This window comes from Cetorhinus maximus, chromosome 5 (assembly GCF_964194155.1).
Source record: "Cetorhinus maximus chromosome 5, sCetMax3.hap1.1, whole genome shotgun sequence".
NCBI lineage: Eukaryota > Metazoa > Chordata > Chondrichthyes > Lamniformes > Cetorhinidae > Cetorhinus > Cetorhinus maximus.
In genome coordinates, this window is record NC_135883.1 from 99,382,197 (window position 1) to 99,394,978 (window position 12,782).

Below are 12,782 nucleotides of genomic sequence, written 5' to 3' on the forward strand. Positions count from 1 at the left end.
TTCTGTTTTTGTTTTGGATTTCCAGCATCCGCAGTAGCTTTTTGTTTTTATAGTTAATATTTCGAGTCCGTCTCACTCTTCATCAGGCGTTAAATACCTGGCTGTGATTGAGGCATCTCATTTTGTTCTGAAATGTCAAAGGGAAACAAAGGTTAACTTGACCAAGCAATCAATTCAGAAATCAGATATTATACACACTGAATGATGAGGGAAGACAAAAATGGGAGAGTGCTAATCATGACAGTTTTGACAGTTCAGCAGAAGTGTGGCATCATATGACTGGAAGGGGTATAAGAACATAGATGAAGCAGCTCCTAGCTGTAGAGGTTGACATGCTGCACTGGAAGGGGCAGCTGGACTATCCACTCTACCCAGAGGAGGAACAGGTAATACTGCTTTATTTCTCTGTAAATTATTGCTTAAATATTGAATAGTATTATCCTCAGCTGTGCTCGAAATAAAGGATTGCTGCACCCAATTTGGTGTCATCTTGGAATCCATTACATAGGATGTAATGTACTGTCAGTAGTGCTGTAAGCAGTAGAGATCCCAGGAGATTTCAATCCAGAAGTGGCACAGCCTTTAATAGTTGCATTCTACATTTGTGGATATGGTCTCCTAAGCAATGCCCTCCCCCTCCCTCTTCTGGTAGCTGCCGCTGCTCCTCTCTGAACTCTTCCGTGCTGCTCCTCCTCATCCTTCAGCCCCAAAGGCAGTCCTATCAGACCCATAGCTGCTGCCAAACTATGAGGCTGCCAAAAAAATGCAATATCTTGCTCACTTTAACAAAACTAACTTTCCAGAGTGATAAAACACGTTAAATGAGAGCCCAACATTTAACCAACAGCCAGAAATGGTAAACAACTCAATCATAATTTCAGATCATGAACTCTCTCCTCCATCCCCACCCCCTTTGCGATCCCCCTTTTTCCAATAATTTATAATTGTTTTACAAATATATTTTTCTTTTCCCACCTATTTTAAAATTTATTTCGACCTTTTAGCCCATTTCGATCCCTTCCCCCCACCCCACCCCCACTAGGGCTATCTGCCACTAGCTTGTCCTGCTTGCTACACTTAATGTCCCCATTAGCACATTTCTTAGATAATATCACCACCGTCAACACCCCTTTGTCCTTTGGTCTATGACATCTTTGGCAGTCCCTTCTTGGCCTCCATCTATCACTGGCCCCCTATTGAGCTCTCCCTGTCCCACCCCCCTCTACCAGCTTATATTTCACCTCATTTCTATATTTCTTAGTTCTGATGAAGGGTCATACGGACTCGAAACGTCAACTGTATCCCTCTCCGCAGATGCTGTCAGACCTGCTGAGTTTTTCCAGGTATTTTTGTTTTTGTTCAATCATAAGTCCTGTGTGATCTCTTTAAGTGCCTACCTACCAATTAGCACAATGTCATGCTGTGCAAGTTCAGCAGGTGATACACAGGGGCATTCAAAAATTGTTAACAGATTCTGTAAGGAGCACGGGACCCTAATTTAAAATGAATAATCTACATTTTAAATAAGCAAGCTATCTCAATTGATATGGTGGGCAGTAGATTTATTGCCGGCCATACTGTGACTTTAATAGTTCAGTTAATGGGCAAAATATAGGGCTGTGCAGCCATACTTCTAGGCCACTCTCCCTGACAGGTTTTTAACCAGATTGCAATCTACCCAGTAGATGGAGTTTTACTCCTAGGAGTTTGACGGATTTTCCATTTCCTAAGATCACAAAACACCAAACACAGACCTCTTAACTGATTGAAAAAAAATGTGCAAAATGAGCTGATGTCGGAAATTTGAAAGGGAATAAGAGGAGTAGCAAATTAATATCAGGGCAGTGGATAATGTGTTGGCACACTGTCCCTTCATCTCAGACTTGAGTTTGAATCTAGATCAGGCTAATTAAATAAAAGCAAAATACTGCAGATGCTGGAAATCTGAAACAAAAATAAAAATAGCTGGAAAAACTCAGCAGGTCTGACAGCATCTGCGGAGAGGAACACAGTTAACCTTTCGAGTCCGTATGACTCTTCATCAGAACTGAAGAAATATAGAAATGAGGTGAAATCCAACAGAGGCCGCTGGTGAGAAGTGACTGAAGCATCAGGGAGAAGTTACCGCAGCCACTGCGACTCAGGAGGGAATCGAGGAGAAGGACTCTTGCACTCAACAGGAGGAAGAGCATCCAGAGGGTGCTGGTGAGAAGTGACAGAAGCATTCTGGGAGAAGTCACCGCAGACCCCGCGACTCGGCCTTTTGGCTAAGATCAAGTGTAGTCGTGAAGCGATGGCTATAACCAATCGAGCCCCATACCATGGGGTATGTAACACCGTTCGGGTGACGGTGAAGGACAGCGAAGGAGGAGGACCCATGGATCGGGCCTTCTTCATCAAGTGGATCCTGTTGAAGGCGTGTGGATTTGAAGCGGAGGAGATCTACTCCCTGCAAGACTTCCCAGCGCTGGATGTTTCGACGTGACTTTCAAGCGTGTGGCAACTTGCGTCAAGTTCCTGAAGGTGTTCGAGGAGAAGGGAGACCAGCCGGAGATGAAGATCCTGACGGTGGAACCGCTCTTTGCTCTGCCATTGCAATGGGACCGTGTGGTGACTGTGCATCTCTACAACCCCTACGTCCCTGTCACCGACGTGTTCACCTTCCTTGCCAGGTACGTCGACAAGGTTGGGAGCTGCACCGAGGTTAGAGATGCCTTCGGGATTTGGACATGCAAACGCCAGGTCAAGGTCACGCTCAAGACCGATGGTAAGGGAGCCATCTTCCACCCTCCTTCCAGCTTCGCTATCGGGAGAAACCGCGGCTACCTTGTCTACGCTGGGCAGCCCAAACTTTGTCGCTCATGCGGCAAGTCTGGTCATGTGGTGGCCAATTGCAGCGCCGCCCTCTGCAAGAACTGCAAGCAGAAAGGGCACCAGACAAAGGACTGCAAACAGACTAAGTGCTGCAACCTGTGTGGCGAGGCAGGCCACCTCTACAGGAACTGTCCCAAATGCTGCCTCATTTATGCACAGGCAGCCAAAGCCAATGAGGGGGAAGCAGAGGAAATGTTTCATGTCACTACTACCAAGGACACTTGCAACACTCCAACCACCAAGGCCCCCAGTGACAATAACGGGACAAAGGAGGACACAGAGAGAGACAAGGTGGAGGAAAAGATTGAGGCAGCAGACAGCCAATCAACAGCACTACCCCCTGAACCTCCCACTCCTCAGGAGAGCAAATCAATGGAGGAGGAGGAAGCAGCGGAAAATCAGCAGGGGGAGTGGCAGCTGGTGAAGAAAGCCAAAAGGAAGAAGGGGCTAAGAAGGGACCAAGCCACTTCCCAGACAAGTGGAAAGAGGCGTCTCCCATCCAACACGGAAGGCAAGGGCAGCTGCTCTTCGGACGAAGAAGGGAATGGGCGGTATCTACAGAAGAAGCGGCAAAGCTCTAGGGAGTTGGAGGACAAGACACCCGAGCTCCAGAACATTGGAGACAATGAGGAGACCAGCACACCCCAACTTTGCCTACAACCCGAAAAGGCCAGCGCACCCCAGCCCCAGGAATCTGGGAGCGGTGAAGCGCTCAGCGCACCCCAGCTCCGGGAAGCTGGGAGCAGCAACACACCAGAGGGGGAGGGGACTGGAGAGACTTCTCCAACAGAGGACATTTCAAATCCTGTTCTCTACACGAACCCCCAGATGCCACCTGAGCAGAACATCTCCAATGGGGAGGTTCAGGATAGTTTCCTCAGCCCATCCAAAGTGAGGCAATTTGTGAACACTATGGGTATGTAGGAGCAGACCAAAGATCTGGGACTCTCAGAGACAACAGGTTTGGTAAGAGACTAAATGCTTTAAAATGGGTGTAAAGATTGTATCCATAAATGTGTGTAGCATTAAATCTACTACGCAATGTGTTGCGACCTTGGACTACCTTGCCACGATCAAAGCTGACCTGTTGTTTCTGCAGGAGTGTGCGATACCGCACCTCAGCTCCTACAGACAATGGTCACGATGGTGGTCCCATGGGCCATCGATCTGGCCGGGAGGAACTGACTCTCGTTCCTCCAGCCTGGGTATTCTGCTGCGAGGAGGCAACTTCACCGTCTCTGAGGTTAAGGAGGTGGTGGGTGGGCGCCTCCTCGTAGCAGACGTAATGTACAAAAATGCTCCACTCCGGTTAATTAACGTGTATGCCCCGTCACAAAAGGGCGAGCGGCTGGCGGTCTTTCAGCAGCTCCCACTGCTGCTGGCAACCTCCAGGCCGGTCATTCTGGGCGGTAACTTCAACTGCATCATCGATGCGGCTGGACGATCCGAGCAGGGCTGACAGCAGATTGGACGCTACGTCCAGATCCCTGATGGAAACAGTTAAGGATGCCAAGCTGCACGATGTCTTCAGCAACCCTGCAGACGGAGCGCAGTGTAGATACACCTGGTCGCGGCCAGACGGGTCCATCTGTTCCAGGATAGACTTCCTGTTTGTGTCCCGTTCGCTCGCAGTCAGATTCACTGACGTCAAGCCAGTGTTCTTCTCTGACCACTGCCTCCTACTGGCTGACTGTCACTTAGAGGAAGACCAGAGGGTGGGCAGGGGGGCATGGAAGCTAAACGTGCAACTACTGACCCCAGAGAACATTGAGGAGCTCAAGAGGGATTACAAAGGTTGGAGAACCGTGAAACCCCTCTTTGAGTCCCTGACACACTGGTGGGAAGCGATCAAGGGAAACATCAAGAGGTTTTTCATCCTCAAAGGCACCCAGAAAGCTAGAAAGGAACAGAGGGAAATGTCCCAACTCCAGAAAAACATGCAGAATCTGCTCCGGCTGCAGTCGATGGGGGTCAAGGTCAAGGAGGAACTCCAAGAGGTGAAGAGCCAGCAAGCCTCGCTCTTTGCCTCGGAGGCCTCCAAGATCATCTTCTGGTCCATGGAGCAGGATGAGACGTGCTCACGTTTCTTCTTCCAAAAGGTACACAGAAAGAGCTCTGTGATCAGCAGCCTGAAGGAAGAAGACGGCTCAGTAAAGTCATCGCAGTCCGACATTTTGAGGATCAGCAAATCCTTTTATGCCAGATTGTATGACATGAAGCCCACAGACAGCATGGCCTCCCAGTCCTTCCTGTCCTCTATCACGGAGGTCTTAGACGACAGTACACGGGAGAGCCTGGACAAACCGCTAACTCCTGACGAACTGACTAAGGCCCTTGAGTCTTTCGAGAAGAGTAAAACTCCCGGAATCGATGGCTTGCCGGCGGAGTTGTATTCGGCTCTGTGGGACTGGATGGGCCCAGACCTGCTAGAAGTGTATGAGAGTATGCTCCTGGCCGGCAGCATGTCAGAATCCATGAGGAAAGGCATCATCACCCTCATCTACAAGCACAAGGGGGAAAGGGAGGAAATTAGAAATTGGCAACCCATTTCACTGTTGAATGTGGACTATAAGATTCTGTCCAAGGTCATCACCAATCGGGTTAAGTCCGCTCTGGAATTGGTGATACACCCTGACCAGACCTGCACTGTGCCGGGCAGGAAGATCTCTGACAGCCTCGCGCTGCTAAGGGATACGATTGCCTATGTGCAGGACAGGGGTGTGGACACCTGCCTCATCAGCCTGGATCAGGAGAAGGCCTTTGACAGAATATCACACACCTACATGTTGGATGTGCTCTCCAAAATGGGGTTTGGGGAGGGAATTCGCAATTGGATCCAACTGCTCTACACTAACATCAGTAGCGCAGTCTCAATCAATGAGTGGGAATCAGATAGCTTTCCTATTAAATCTGGAGTCAGGCAGAGCTGCCCTCTCTCCCCTGTCCTTTTTGTGTGTTGCATACAGCCCTTTGCTGAGTCCATCAGGAAAGATCCGGGCATATGAGGTGTGACAATCCCAGGCAGTGGAGGCACTCGGGTCAAAGCCTCCCTGTACATGGACGATGTATCCGTCTTCTGCTCGGATCCGCTGTCGGTGCGCAGACTGATCCACATCTGCGACCAGTTCGAACTGGCCTCGGGAGCCAAGGTAAATCGTGGGAAGAGCGTGGCTATGTTTTTTGGGAACTGGGCCTTTGTCCCCTTCACCGTCAGGGCTGACGGCCTGAAGGTGCTAGGGATATGGTTCGGAGGGACCGGGGCATGTGTTAGAAACTGGAAGGAGCGAGTGTCTATGGTGAAAAGAAAACTCGGCATGTGGGAGCGACGCTCCCTCTCCATTGTGGGTAAGAACCTGATCATCAGTTGTGAGGCACTCTCGCTGTTGCTGTATGTGACGCAGGTCTGGCCCATTCCAGACTCCTACGCGATGGCGATCACCCGAGCCATCTTTCGCTTTATCTGGAGGTCGAAGATGGATCGTGTCCACAGGGATGCGATGTACACGCCTCTAGATAAAGGGGGAAAAAACGTGCCCAACATCGCCCTCATACTGATGGCCACCTTTGTGTGCGGCTGCATCAAGCTGTGTGTAGACTCTCGGTACGCAAACACCAAGTGTCACTATGTGCCGAGGTTCTACCTGTCCCCGGTGTTGAGAAGGATGGGTCTGGCCACGCTGCTGCAGAACGCTCCAAGTAGTTGGACCGTGCCGTACCACCTGTCCCTGGTGGAAAAATTTATGCAGAGAAACACCTTGGACCACAAGTCCATCAGGCAGTGGTCGGCACGTAACATCTTAGAAGCTCTGAGGGAAAAGGAGAGGGTGGATCCTGTGGGATGGTTCCCCGAGCAGACTGTCAAAGTCATTTGGCAGAATGCCTCATCGCCAGAACTTTCCACCAAGCACCAAGACGTAACTTGGCTGGTGGTGAGAAAGGCCCTCCCCGTCAGATCCTTCCAATACGCCAGGAGTCTCACCACCTTTGCACGTTGCCCTTGAGGTGGATGTGGTGGGGATGAGACCGTTGTTCACCTCCTTGTGGATTGTGCCTTTGCAAAGAAGGTCTGGAGAGAGATGCAGTGGTTTCTGTTGAGGTTCATCCCAAGCAGTTCTGTGACACAGGACTCTGTGCTCTACGGGCTGTTCCCAGGGATACACACCGAGACAACCATCAACTGCAGCTGGAGGATCATCAACTCAGTGAAAGACGCTTTTTGGTCTGCCCGAAACCTTTTGGTCTTCCAGCGCAAAGAGTTGTCCCCGAACGAGTGTTGCAGACTGGCACATTCCAAGGTCCAGGACTACGTGCTGAGGGACGCACTAAAGTTTGGGGCAGCCGCCGCAAAGGCGCAATGGGGAAATGTCGTTGTCTGAGACCTTTCTGCCACAGAGCACCGAGGGACTGGGAACTGTTGAGAGCCCCTCGGGCTGCACAGCTCAAAATGAATGTCTGCATTGAATACTAATTGTATTACAATTGTATTGAAGCACCTCAGAGTGCAACATGATGTATGTTGATAACTCCAATACCATTGTCTGATTGTCTGCATTGACCATATTGAAATGATTATAATATGCATTGATTGTATTGATGCACCTTGTGATACATGTGTAAAAGTTGAATCTGATTGTACATATGTGATGGTAATTTTGAAATGGTTTGGAATGTTCTTCCAGATATTTTATGAACGAAGTATATTTTTCAAAAAAAAAATTCTGGGAGAGGTCACCGCAGACACCATGATTCAGTAAGGAATTGAGAAGGACTCTTGCACTCAACAGGAGGAAGAGCATCCAACAGAGGGTGCTGGTGAGAAGTGACTGAAGCATTCTGGGAGAAGTCACCGCAGACACCGCGACTCAGGAGGGAATTCAGGAGGACCCACTGTCAAAGAACGGAAAAGCCCCAAACATTACATTGCTGCAGTGTTTCCATCCCTCTTTCCTCCTCAAACCTAAAAAAAAGAGGAAGAGGCAGTGCCTTCAGGAGTGTACCAGACCTGCGAGGGACACTCTTCTGAAAGTGGATTTTAAAGAAAAAGCAGCTGATTGGTGAGTAAATCCTGGGAGCAGACACGGAAGGAGGAGCACTGGAGCGGTGAGTATAAATCTAGCTTATCTCGGGGATTCGCGGACTTGTCTCCAGAGAGCTGACTCGGAGGGAGGAGCACCGGAGTGGTGAGTATAAATCTAGCTTACTTTGGGGATTTGCGGCCTTGTCTCCAGGGAGCAGACTCGGAGGGAGGAGCACCAGAACGGTGACCTCAGGGCACAGAGTAACTGAAGCAAAAACTGAAAAAGTGACATCACAGGAAAGCTGTGACCTGTTTGGTTGCTACGAAATCTACACCAAATTTGAAAAAAAAACTGCAAAGCTAATTAATAAATTAATTATCTAAGTCGAGATGGCTGGGCAGGTGATGTGCTGTAGCTGTATGATGTGGGAGCTGGCAGATCCAATTGCGAGCCGCAGTGACCACATCTGCAGCAAGTATTGGTTGCTGGAGGAACTCCGGCTCAGAATTGATGAGCTGGAGTCCGAGATCCAGATGCTGCAGCACATCCGGGAAGGGGAAGAGTTACCTGGACGCTTTGTTTCAGGAGGCGGTCACACCCGGTAGATTAAGTACCTCAAGTTCGGTCAGTGGTCAGGGTCAGCAGGGTGTGACTGCAAGTGAGGCAGGTAGAGGGATCCTGTGTTCAGGAACAGAGGAGCCTCAGCTCTTGACCTTGTCCAACAGGTACGAGGTACTTGCTCCCTGTGTGGATGAGGAACAGGACTGTAGGGAGGATGAGCCAGCTGACCACAGCACCGTGGCACAGGAGGCCATTCAAGAGGGGGGAGCAAAAAGACAAGTGGTAGTTGTAGGGGATTCTATAATTAGGGGAACTGATAGCATCCTTTGTAAACAGGGTCGAGAGTCCCACATGGTATGTTGCCACAGGGTGAGGGACATCTCTGACCGGCTTGAAAGGATATTGGAGAGGGAGGGGAAAAATCCATTTGTTGTGGTCCACGTTGGGACAAATAAAATAGGTAAGACTAGAAAAGAGGACCTGTTTGGGTATTATCAGGAACTAGGAACTAAATTAAAGAACAGGTCCTCAAGGGTTATAATCTCCGGATTACTACCCGAGCCACGTGCAAATTGGCATAGGGACGCGAGAATAAGGGAAGTAAACACGTGGCTAAAGGAGTGGTGCGGAAAAGAGGAGTTCCATTTCGTGGGGCACTGGCATCAGTATTGGAACAGGAGGGATCTGTACCATTGGGACGGTCTCCACCTGAACTGATCCGGGACCAATGTTCTAGCGAAAAGGGTAAAAAGGGTGATCAACAGGACTTTAATCTAGAAAGTTGGGGGTGGGGGGGGGGGGGTGGGAGGGAAGGGTAAAACTCCAAGAAATATGACTAATGGGAAATGAGCAGCTTGTGGTGGAGCCCACTAGGGAACAGGCAATTCTAGATTTAGTGATGTGTAATGAGGCAGATTTGATAAGGAAGCTTAAGTTGAAGGAACCCTTAGGAGGAAGTGACCATAATATGATACAATTTACCTTGCAATTTGAGAGGAAAAAGCTGGAATCAGATGTATCAGTATTACAGTTGGATAAAGGCAACCACAGAGGCATGAGGGAGGAGCTGGCCAGAATTGACTGGGAGATGAGCCTAGCAGGAAAGACAGTGGAACAGCAATGGCAGGAGTTTCTGGGAGTAATTTGGGAGACACAGCAAAAATTCATCCCTAGGAAGAAGAAGCATACTAAAGGGAGGACGAGGCAACCATGGCTTACAAGGGAAGTCAGGGACAGCATAAAAGCTAAAGAGAAAGCATACAATGCGGCGAAGAGCAGTGGGAAACCAGGGGATTGGGAAGCCTACAAAGAGCAACAGAGGACAACTAAAAAAGAAATAAGGAGGGAGAAGATTAAATATGAGGGTAAACTAGCCAGTAATATAAAAGAAGATTGCAAGAATTTTTTTAGATATATAAAGGGTAAGAGAGAGGCAAAAGTGGGCATTGGGCCGCTGGAAAATGATGCTGGAGAAGTAGTAGTGGGGAACAAAGAAATGGCGGAGGAACTGAATAGGTACTTTGCGTCAGTCTTCACGGTGAAAGACACGAGTAACATCAAGAGAGTCGGGGGGCAGAGGTGCGTATGGTGGCCATTACCAAGGAGAAGGTGCTAGGAAAACTGAAAGGTCTGAAGGTGGATAAGTCACCTGGACCAGATGGATTACACCCCAGAGTTCTGAAGGAGATAGCTGAAGAGATAGTGGAGACGTTAGTGGTGATCTTTCAGGAAGCACACGAGTCAGGGAGGGTCCCAGAGGACTGGAAAATCGCTAATGTAACCCCCTTGTTTAAGAAGGGAGTGAGGCAAAAGACAGGAAATTACAGGCCAATTAGCCTGACCTCGGTTGTTGGTAAGATTTCAGAGTCCATTATTAAGGATGAGATTTCAGAATACTTGGAAGTGCATGGTAAAATAGGGCAAAGTCAGCATGGTTTCATCAAGGGGAGGTCATGCCTGACAAACCTGTTAGAATTCTTTGAGGAGGTAATGAGTAGGTTAGACAAAGGAAAGCCAATGGATGTTATCTACTTGGATTTCCAGAAGGCCTTTGACAAGGTGCCGCACAGGAGGCTGCTCAGTAAGATAAGAGCCCATGGTGTTAGAGGCAAGGTACTAGCATGGATAGAAGATTGGCTGTCTGGCAGGAGGCAGAGAGTGGGGATAAGGGGGTCCTTCTCAGGATGGCGGCCAGTGACTAGTGGAGTTCCTCAGGTGTCAGTGTTGGGACCACAACTTTTAACTTTATACATTAATGATCTAGATGAAGGAATTGAGGGCATCCTGGCTAAGTTTGCAGATGATACAAAGATAGGTGGAGGGACAGGTAGTATTGAGGAGGCGGGGAGGCTGCAGAAGAATTTGGACAGGTTAGGAGAATGGACAAAGAAGTGGCAGATGGAATACAACGTGGGGAAGTGTGAGGTCATGCACTTTGGTAGGAAGAATAGAGGCATAGACTATTTTCTAAATGGGGAGAGAATTCAGAAATCTGGAGTGCAAAGGGACTTGGGAGTCCTAGTCCAGTATTCTCTTAAGGTTAACTTGCAGGTTGAGTCGGTAGTTAGAAAGGCAAATGCAATGTTGGCATTTATTTTGAGAGGACTAGAATATAAAAGCAGGAATGTGCTGCTGAGGCTTTATAAGGCTGTGGTCAGACCACATTTAGAATATTGTGAGCAATTTTGGGCCCTGTATCTCAGGCAGGATGTTCTGGCCCTGGAGAGGGTCCAGAGGAGGTTCACGAGAACGATCCCTGGAATGAAAGGCTTAACATATGAGGAACGTTTGAGGACTCTGGGTCTATACTCGATGGAGTTTAGAAGGATGAGGGGGGAATCTGATTGAAACTTACAAAATACTGAAAGGCCTGGATAGAGTGGACGTGGGGAAGATGTTTCCATTAGTAGGAGAGACTAGGACCCGAGGGCATAGCCTCAGAGTAAAGGGAAGACCTTTTAGAACAGAGATGAGGAGAAACTTCTTTAGCCAGAGAATGGTGAATCTATGGAATTCATTGCCACAGAAGGCTGTAGAGGCCAGGTCATTGAGTGTATTTAAGACCGAGATAGATAGGTTCTTGATTGGTAAGGGGATCAAAGGTTATCAGCCATGATTGAATGGTGGAGCAGACTCGATGGGCCGAATGGCCTAATTTCTGCTCCCATGTCTTATGGAAATATAAGCTGGTTGAGGTGGGTTGGATAGCTAGAGCCGGATAGAGGGCCAGTGATAGGTGGAGGCAAAGAAGAGAATGCCAAAGATGTCATAGACAAAAGGACAAAAGGGGGTGTTGACGGTGGTGAGATTAGCTAAAGAATGTGTTAATGGTGACATTAAGGGTAGAAAGCAGGACGAGCAAGTAACAGATAGCCCTAGTGGGGGTGGGGTGGGGGGAAGACTTTGAAATAGGCTACAAGGTGGAGATGAAAAAATGGATGGAAATACATTTAAAAATAATGGAAATAGGTGGGCAAAGAAAAATACATATTTTAAAAATATAAATTATTGGAAAAAGGGGATCGGAAAGGGGTGGGGATGGAGGAGAGAGTTCATGGTCTGAAGTTGTTGATCTCAATGATAAGTCCAGCAGGCTGTAAAGTGCCTAGTCGGAAGATGAGGTGCTGTTCCTCCAGTTTGCGTTGAGCTTCACTGGAACATTGCAGCAGGCCAAGGATGGACATGTGGGCATGAGAGCAGGGTGGTGTGTTGAAATGGCAAGCGACAGGAAGGTCTGGGTCATGCTTGCAGACAGACCGAATGTGTTCCACAAAGCGGTCACACAGTCTGCATTTGGTCTCTCCAATGTAGAGGAGACCGCATTGGGAGCAGCGAATGCAACAGACCAAATTGAGGGAAGTGCAAGTGAAGTGCTGTTTCACTTGAAAGGAATGTTTGGGCCCTTGGGCAGTGAGGAGGGGGGAAGTAAAGAGGCAGCATGATGCCACCACCAAACACATCTTCCCTTCACCCCCTTCTGGGGTTGCAAGGGAAGGTGCCGTGGGAGGGGGTTGAGATGTAAGGGTGGAGGAGGAGTAGACCAGGGTGTCCCGGAGGGAACAATCCCTGCGGAATGCCGCCAGAGGGGGTGAAAGGAAGATGTGTTTGGTGGTGGCATCATGCTGGAGTTGGCAGAAATGGCGGAGGATGTTCCTTTGAACCCGGAGGCTGATGGGGTGATAAGTGAGGACAAGGGGGACCCTATCATGGTTCCGGGAGGGAGAGGAAGATGTGAGGGAGGATGCGCGGGAGATGGGCCGGACACGGTTGAGAGCCCTGTCAACCACTGTGGGTGGAAAACCTCGGTTATGGAAGAAGAAAGACATGTCA